We start from the raw sequence: 9,773 nt of genomic DNA on the forward strand, positions 1-9,773 counted from the left end.
CTTAGGCATGGATATGTTTGATGAAGCTTAGGACTTATGAACCGTATACGGTTGCCTTCCTCTCTCCAATCCATGAACAGACAGGACTCCCTAGGCTCTACGCTTCAGATACTATAGATAATACATCAAGGGAAATTATAACTTGTAGCATCACATTGGCAATCACAGCATAAAACGGCATAAGAAGACTTCCTCACAGTTAAACTTAATAATACATTAAGGGGTGAGATGACCGGTTACGGTTCCTACTCCTAATTAGTATCTAAACATTCGATGTGACGGGTGCTAAAGTTTAGCAAGTGGAAGAAAACAGGCCCTAAAACTGGTCATTTCACCCCTTACTGTCTTCTTTTGTTTCTCTTTCCAGAAGTCTTCTTTTTAAGTTTTCTGATGATATATAATAACATCATACCCTACGTTACAAAATATTTTCATATTTTCTCTATAATATTTGCACATGTAGGGAGTAGGGAGTGTAAAACTGTTTAACATTTAGCGCACAAAAATACATGCTAAAATTAATGAAATGTTATGAGCATATTCCGTAGTATAGAGCATGATTGAACAGAGGATAAATCAGATGAACCTATAGCTTGAAGAATGTCATAATAACAAATAAAAACAGGAAATGAGATATTGATCACTTACTCTCGCTGCGGTCCACAATACGATAGTCTTTTTTCAACTTATTTGTGCCCCTGTAAATAGAGCCATCACGGTGGCTGCTATCTGGAACTACATTAAGAGGGACTACCCTGTCAACAGAGTAACGATTCGCATTTTCTTTATCGCTAAGACATAATCCATAGTATAGAACTACTATACTACATTACTGCTAAGACGTATCGCTTGCATTGCTGAACATGTGATTGAGAGAAGAAACAAAATGTAAAGCATATAGCAACTGCACCGCAGGAGTATGGAGCATGCATGGCCGCCGAACGGAATATGCAGACACTACAGGCACTTACTTTTATAATATGTCTGGTTACAACCCAAGGCTGCCACCCCTAAATTTAGGCAGCCAGAATACGGTTAGCTGAGTGTTCAACTGCTGCCACGACTGCCTAGTCTCTCTTGGCCTCCTCATAACAGAGGCAACTTTCTTGCTGTGTAAAATTACTGCCTAATCTAGTCCGAGAGGCAAAGTTGACCAAGTCCACTTTACTGAAATCAATGCAATATCAGTCTTTATCTCTTGATTAAATGCATCCGTGGCAAAATCGACCAAGTCACGTTTACTGAAAGCAACGCAAGATCAGTCTTAATCTGTTGATTAACGCACCCGTGTTGTTTCGCCGTGAAGGTACAACAATGCTCGTCGGATACGGATGACTCCGAACCAACCTTAGAACTTCAAATCCATAGAAGTACCCATCCTTACAGCAACCACAGATCTCTTTAAGCCACCTGGCTCGCCAATAGCGCCATCAAACAGCTGAATTTCTTCCTGCAGCCCGCTGGTAAAACATCCGACATGCAAATTGAAGCTGCTATACACTTCTGATATGAGAACTTGTACAGTAGCCTCAACTGCATAGCTAAGACGCGACACGGATATCTCAATTGACCCACATTCGCCATGGATTCGTCTTTTGGATATGCCAAGGTCCCGGGTGCTCATGTCGTCCATGAATGATGCACCATCAATCAACTGTAGATCATCCTTTTCCTGTTTGTTTGTCTTGATCCTCATGTCATATTCGATTAGAATAGTGTCAATTAATTCGATCCCTCGCTTAGGACCAGCGATATTGATGAGAGAACCCTACAAAATTATTGTTGTTTAGTGGATCTTCGTATAGAAGTAATAGCTAGAGCAAACATGTTTAGAACCAGCCATGTTCCACTTGTACTTAAAAGGGATATTTTACGATGGATAACCAAGAGCATTATTAATTTGATTTTGTTTCAAATCCCTAATATTAAACTGGATAAACCTATGTCAGATGAACAGAGAAAAGAAAACAAAATTTGTAACGATGGGATTATTCATGCCTTATGGCTAGGAACAAGAGAAAATCAATTCTGTGTGCACTACGTACCAGCCAGGAGCCAAAAGTATTATATTTGATTTTATCTGGTGTAACAGGTACTCACTAAGTTTCATTATAAGTCATGGTAAACCATCATTTTGCAATCTAAGACTTGGTATGTTAGTGGTTTATACAACCCAAAGAATTATTGATCACTTACTCTCATTACGGTTTGCAATACAAAATTCTTCTATATATCCAGCAATCTGTGCCCCGGTATATGGAGCCATCACGGTGCCTGCTCCTCGGAATTATATACATAGGGCGTGTACCGTCGATACGGTGATGAGGTATCTGTACTGCCCAGCCCTCTTCACCATCGCTGTCCAGTTCACGATCAGAGACGTAATGCATTTCCTCAGTTCTATCACGTTTGTCGTTGGGTGAAGGAATGAGGAGGTGCCTGTCTGGTTTATCCAACTCCTCCCCTTTTACTCCAATGTTCCAATATCCATGTGGAGATCTAACACAAAAGGACCTAAAATTCCAATTCACAAATAGTATGGTATTATCCGTTATGATGGAAATCATAATGTAATACATCCAAGCCTGAAAATTGTTTTTTTTTTTGCAAATCACACGGTACAACTATCCAAGCCTGAAAATTATACATGCCCATATATATCTTAAACAGGCGCAAATTGCTAACACTATTAAATTTGTACAACTACGGTAAAAGACATGCTAGTCAGTGAGTACTATTGCTAACACTATAAAATGGTGTGTGCACATGATGAGCGGGGCTTGTAGTTGCATGCTCTCCTTCTTTATGAACATGTACTACTGCATCAAGGAAAGATTTGCACCAAAACGTAGGGCTCTGTGCAAGAATATTTAAAACCTACTCCCTCCGCCCCAAAATAAAAAAAAATCATTCTGATATTTAAAATTCATCCAAAAAAATAACTCATTTACTCTGTCTTTTATCTTGCCCCCATTTTCAAGTGTAATTGTATTTTTACCCTCATTTTTGTTAACTTTGTGATTTTGCCCTCAACTATTCACAAGGCAAGCCCCCCCCCCCCCCCCCCGGACTTGTGAATAGTTGAGAGCAAAATCATAAAGTTGAAAAAATGAGGTAAAATCACAATTCACTTCAAAGTAGGGGCAAGAACATAAATACCATATATATATTCTTGTTAGCTTGGCTAGCATGCTTTTACTCATATTGCAAATTATCATTGGAATTATGAAATAGCTACATAAATTCTCTTTCACCTAAATTGGTAATTAACTACACTTATATGCCTTATTCGTCGCCATATATAGGTACCTCATTGTTATTGATGATATATAGGATATAAAACATTGGGAGGTGATAGTACTTGCTCTAATCGAGAATAACATGAGCAAGTACCACCCGTATTATTGATGTTTCTAAGGAAGTCAACGGTTGCTATACGCTCGAACCACTTTCCCTTAAGAACTCTGAAAAATTATTCTATGGAAGAATATTTGGATCAAAAGAAAAATGTCCTAGCAAATTTTTGGGTGCCTCTCAAAAAATTCTGAAGAAATGTGGAGGTGTCCCATTAGCTATCATTACCGCATCGAGTTTGCTTGCTAATAAATTAGAGAATATAAAAGAGTGGCATGATGTGTGTGACTCAATTGGTTCTGGGCTTGAAAAGAAACCTGGTATGGGCAGTATGACGAAGATACTGCTACTCGATCAGCTATTATGATCTATACCTTCTCATCTGAAGACATGTTTATTGTACCTAAGCATGCATATTTCCAGAAGACTATGAGATTGGAAAGGATCGGTTGATATGGAGGTGGGTAGCTGAGGGTTTTGTCCAAGACCAACAAGCAGGAGACCGAAGTTTCCTCGAGATTGGATAGAGTTACTTGAATGAGCTTGTAAATAGAAGCCTGATCCAGCCGGTAGGCGAGGATGTGGAAGGTACACCTGAGGCTTGCATGCCGTGTGCATGATACAGTGCTTCATCTCATTATTTCCCTGTCAATGGAAGAATGTTTCATCACCACCTTATCAGGTGATGGGAAGCTTTCTTTAATTGGGAAGCAAGCATGAGGTTCGCAGGTTATCTCTGCATAACGTAACTACAATGCTTGGCCTACCGTGAACATGCATGCCAAAACTAAGGTCCCTTACCATCTTCGAACATGATGTTATAGCAGGGCAGAGGCAATTGAGATGTGCCTACGTGTTCGTGTTGGGTATCTTGGGAGCACAAGTCGGCCAAATGGCCTCCCTTCAAGTGCTAGAGCCGGCAGCTGTAGCGTTCCAACATCTAGTGCCGGTTAACGGCAAATCCTGGCCTTGAGATTCTACTGGGCAAGTGGATACCCAGTATTATTTTTCGAGACGGCTGGTTAATTGCGATGGCATGCTAATTTATTTCTTCTTTTAAATTATTTAGGCGGGATGACATCGACCCAAAATATTTATCACTTGCTCTCTTGCTCATGCAAACAAGCTTGCCGTCTTTTTGCCTGCTGGCCGTACGTCCGACTTGCTGCGCTAAACGGCCGCCAGTCCAATTATTCGATTGATTTGTCCTTCTGATTCTGCTTCTTCGATGCAGCAGCAGCACCACGGTCTCAATTGTAGTACCGCAGCAGCAGCAGCTCAAGGGCAGTAGGCACTGTTGCCAGAGTCTCCAACAGGACGGGATGACAGCATCCAGCAGCCACAGTGCTCAGCTCAAGTCACCCTTTCAATTTGCTCCCACCAATGCGCCGCACGAGCTCGAGCTCCAAATCTCCGATCATCGAAACGAGAGAGACCATCCAGCCAAGATTTCATCCCGTACCAACACCAATGTTTGTTTGTCGTTAACTAATCCGGGTAGCAACTGGACGGCGATCGAAGACTGTGAAACCAAAGGTAGGGTCAGTCAGTCTGACCACCCATCGCTAGCTATACATCTGCAGCTGGTTTTCCCTTTGTTCTTGGATCTGAACCTGAATCTGTGGGTGCACCTCAGCCTCGTTTTCATCTTTCCAGGGTGCTTTCAGTGAAGGGGGAAAAAAATCTTGCAGGTGCTTTCATCCCGATGTCTGTTTCTCCGTCCAATGTGGCGACTACCCAACCGGACGGCGAAGACTGTGAAATAAAAAAAGTAGGGTCGGTCAGCCTGACCATCGCTATACTACGGGGGCGTTTTCTTCCCGTGTCTTATTTTTAGCACGTGTCACATCGAATGTTTAGATACTAATTAGGAGTAGTAAACGTAGACTATTTACAAAACCAATTACATAAGTGGAATCTAAACGGCGAGACGAATCTATTAAGCCTAATTAAGCCTAATTAATTCATCATTAGCAAATATTTACTGTAGCAACACATTGTCAAATCATGGACTAATTAGGCTTAATAGATTCGTCTCGCCGTTTAGATTCGTCTTATGTAATGGATTTTATAAATAGTCTACGTTTAATACTTCTAATTAGTATCTAAACATTCGATGTGGGTGCTAAAGTTTAGCAAGTGGAAGAAATGATGTAGGTTGTTTTTGTTCCTACTTGTGGGTGGCAGACGTAGGTCTGAGAATCCCATTCTCATCGCATTCTCCGGGGTGCTAATAGTGAAAAAAATGAACGGTACTGCTGCCACTACTGGAGTAGCCTTTTTTAACCTTGGCTTTTGACCGGCGCACTTGTACTGACTCCCCTAGCTACCTTCTGACTGCCGTTTGCACAACCGGGGGGGGGGGAGTTGGCAGTCAACATAAAAAAAATGTTAGCCCCAAAGCATGAGAAAGTTTTGCTAGTTTATCACTATTAGTTTATATTTTATACGCTTGAAAGCAACAGCTCGTGTTTTAACCGTGGTCATCACTCATCACCGTGACGCGACAAGAAACAAGATGTGAGAGCGAGAGTGAGTGACATCAAGGTGGGCCCAGCTGGCGGCCATCGCCTTAGCTCGAAGCTTATCCGCACAGTGCAGGCAGCTCGGAAAGCGGTGTGTGTGTGTCGGACGGGGACGGGACGGAAATGGACCCGCGCGTCCACCCAACTTGCAACGCCTGCCTCTCAGTGCTTGCAACTGTGTCGCGTATTTCCTACGTATACTCCGTAGATGACTGGCCACTGCTTTTGCGTTCAGCTTCATACGGTAGAAGACTCTACTGAATCTGTTCTGTTCTAGTATTCCCGAGAAAAAGCAGGTACTATCCTATCCTGGAGGGGGGGGGGGGGGAAAAGAGGCTACTGTACTGGAGGTGAGAAGCGATGAATTGGCAGTTGCCAAATGGAGAACATGCCGTCGAGCCCAGAATGCAAGCAAGGTTGCATGCTAATATGTAATCCCTCGATTATCTTTTTTTACCAGAGGAGGGCACGTACTACGGTGTCAGTGGAGCGGAGCCCGCCGCAGCTCGGCGACACGTACGCGGCGCAGGGCTCGTAAAGGCCCGGCCCGGCCTGCAGCCTGCAGGAACCACGTAGTACACGCCACAACACACCGGATCAGACAGAGCCAGTCGGTAGTCGGATCGAGTAGTCGCGTGCGATCTGACCCAAAGCCCCAGATGCCATTCCTATGGCTGATGCCTCCTCCTCCACGAGGTATGCAAGAGCCTGAAATTTTAGCTAGTTTTAGTCGACTTTTAATCCATAAACCAAAGACTGTTTAATTCCAGTAACTAAAATTAACTAAAGGCAATAAATGCTATAGCAAAAAAACCATGCTACCCTCCCTCTATGCCCCTGCTTCTTCTCTGCCTGGCGCCATGGCCTTGCGCTAACTGGTGCCATTTTGTTGCTGGCGCCACACCCTGCGCCAAGGTACCTCCAAGCGCCAAATTTTTTTTGTTACCAGCGCTAACACACTGAGCTAGCTCCAGACGTCAAATATTTTTTTGCCACATGTTTATTCCATTTTTTACTGTTTATTCCATTCAGTAAAAAAGTCCATACAAATGTACATACACTCATACAATCGGAAAGAAGTGTCCATAAATCATCCATACAACAATTCAACACATCAATAAAATCACTATTACAAGTTGACATCTATGATCTACTACACAAACCATCGGCTATCCAATCACGGAACTCGTTCATGTTTCGATCTTCGTCCCCATGACGTACATTTGACACATTACCGTCAGAAGAGGATCCTTCGCTGAATGGAACATAGTTCTCATCATGATCAACCAAATCAAAGTTCACATCTCTCAAAAACTCTTCCTAATAAAATTGTGTAGTGCCATGCATCCAATAATTATATGGCTTTGCTTTTGCATTGGATAGCTAGGAAGGTCAAGCAATATCCTCCACTTCATCTTTAGAACTCCAAACGACCATTCAATGACATTACGAGGAGGGAGTGGATGCTCCAACCCGGCGTCACCACCCTGTAGAAACTCTTGGTAGGACTCAATATTGGGGAAGACGTCCGCCTATGAGTTGAGATCCAAATGCTCCATGTGGTGGCGGGGAGTGGATAGGGAGGGGGCCGGCGGCGAAACGAACGGGCTGAAGTCATCTTCGTCCACATCTTCCGGGGATCTACGGAAGCTACCTGCACCGGAGGAAGATCCTTGAGATAGGAAGTCCCTGTAATTGTACTTGTCCATGGGCGGGGTCATGTGCTTGGGCGTGCAGAAGCGAAGGAGGCGCGGCCAGGTTGGGGGAGAGCACGGCCGGCGATGGGGGATGGCACGGGGAAGGAAGATACTGCGAACAATCCACCTGCGCACAAAACTAGATTAGTAAGGGGAAGGAAGAACACTAGATCGAAAATAGGAGAGGGAAGAAACTCACCTCGCAGGCCCGGGAGGTCATCGCAGACTGGACAACGATGGACGCCACGACTAGCAAGAGAACGAGGACGAGGAGGTCCTAGCGGTTGGTGGCAGCGGGGATCCGGCGGGGAAGCATCCGGCCGGCGGTTCTTGGCCGCGGAAGCCGGCATTGATGGCGGATCGAGCGGCGGTCGGGTTGGGGGAGCGCATGGAACGGCGAGGAAGAATGCAGGGTCTGCAACCAGGGGAGGTTGGACTAGGGGTGGTGGACCGGAGGGGGAGGGCGCAGACGGTGTTTCTTAGCCTCGGACGCCGGCGAGGTTGGTGGATCTAGCGGCGGCGGGGATGGGGACGGTAGGGTTGAGGGTGGACAAGTCTGGCGCGGGGGAGGCGGTCGGGACGTGGGTGCGGGGGTAGTGGTAGTCTAGGATGGGTTTTAGTCGGCTTTAGGATGAGGTGGTGGGACTAGAAGTTTTGAGTCTCCTAAAACTTTTTAGTCACCTTTTAGGAGGAGTGTTTGGCTCTTTAGTCCCTTTTTAATCACTTTTTAGGAGCTAAAATTTTAGAACACCCCGTAAGAAAAAATGGCGCTCTAAGCTATGATTGTGATTTTAATGATTGAACCATAATATTATCATTGGGACTGACATGTGTATCAAGAATGAGCACTTGTAGGGTTTCATATGTTCCATGGATGCATCACAAAGAAAGATACCAAAGCCAGGACAAAGAGAGGAATAAATTGAACTTGTCCCATGATTAATTATTTTTGGGTTTATCAAATGGCTTTTATTTTTACAGAATCATGTATAATACTTCCCAAGCTTTCCATAGAGTCCAAGATCATCAAAATCGGACTCTGGAGTAGAAAGTTATGCCCAAAATTAGATGTGCTGAAAAATGAGCACAGGAAGTTTCGATGGTACCATCGGACTAAGCAGAGAAATATCTGGTACTTACAAAAATACACTAAATGGATAATTTGATGAACATACAAGGGTATGCACCGGATCATCCGATTCTACCATCGAAGTTTGCATATTTACTTTGTCAAAATCTTCCGAGAGGTTGACAAATGGGTGAGGGGGCCACTGGAAGGTCCGACGCTTGAAAATTTCTTTGTGTCAGACTTTTAGGTCATTCATCAGATGCTAAAGTTGATCAAAAGGTCTGGATTTTTTGATAATCTTGTGTAGAATTTCATAATCTTTCCAAGAAGTATAAGATCATAAAAACGAAGTTCGGAGTAAAAGGTTATGACCAAAATACGAAGAGTAGCGACGTGGTGATCGGAAGATCTGACGGTACCGTCTAAGTTTTAGCATTTATCTGGTGCTCAAAAAGTGATTGAATGATCTGGATTTTCTGAGAATCCTGTGTAGAATTTCATAAGCTTTCCAACAAGTACAAGTTCATCAAAATCGGAGTTCGGAGTTGGAAGTTATGGCCAAAATACGGAGGGGCATACGGTAGCACCACTTATTCCGATGCTAAAAAATACATACCATCAGAACATCCAATGGTACACTTTAACTAGTCATTGGAGCAATAGCTCTTAGATGCCTTAGGCTATTTATACCCCCTCCGCTCGTCCAGTTGAAGTTGCTAGAGTATGTAGGAGTCCATTGGAGTGCAAGGCACATCAAGAACATATCCTAGCCACCAAAAATGCATAAGTGATTAATGCTAGGATAGGTCTAGAGAGGAGAGAATGCAAGCTGTGCCTGCCTTGTGATCGGTTCAAGAAGTGAATCACAAGTGTAAAGGTGTATCGACGCTTTGGAGCCTTGGTGGCTCATCGGCAAGTCTTCGACCCTCCAACTTGGTATGGAGTGGCGTCGACGATCGTGAGTGGGGATGAGGAGACCCCCTCCTTCGTGGAGAAGCTCTGTAGTGGATATGGCATCAAGGTGATCGGAAGAAAGGGAGTGGTGAGCCTTGCCTTAGTGGCAAACTTCTCATCCGGCTTAGCATAAGCCTTTGTGGCGAGTCCAATACCTTGACCGGGAGAGACTTG

The 9,773-nt window shown here is 44.0% G+C and overlaps 2 pseudogenes; both read right to left on the reverse strand.

The window, feature by feature from the left end:
- Positions 1-855, reverse strand: part of LOC101762894 — an 11,969-nt pseudogene extending 11,114 nt beyond the window's left edge.
- A 336-nt stretch (positions 856-1,191) lies between these two features.
- On the reverse strand, positions 1,192-7,796 carry LOC101763307 (annotated as a pseudogene).
- Positions 7,797-9,773: the final 1,977 nt, after the last annotated feature.

This window comes from Setaria italica, chromosome I (genome assembly GCF_000263155.2).
Source record: "Setaria italica strain Yugu1 chromosome I, Setaria_italica_v2.0, whole genome shotgun sequence".
Classification (NCBI taxonomy): domain Eukaryota; kingdom Viridiplantae; phylum Streptophyta; class Magnoliopsida; order Poales; family Poaceae; genus Setaria; species Setaria italica.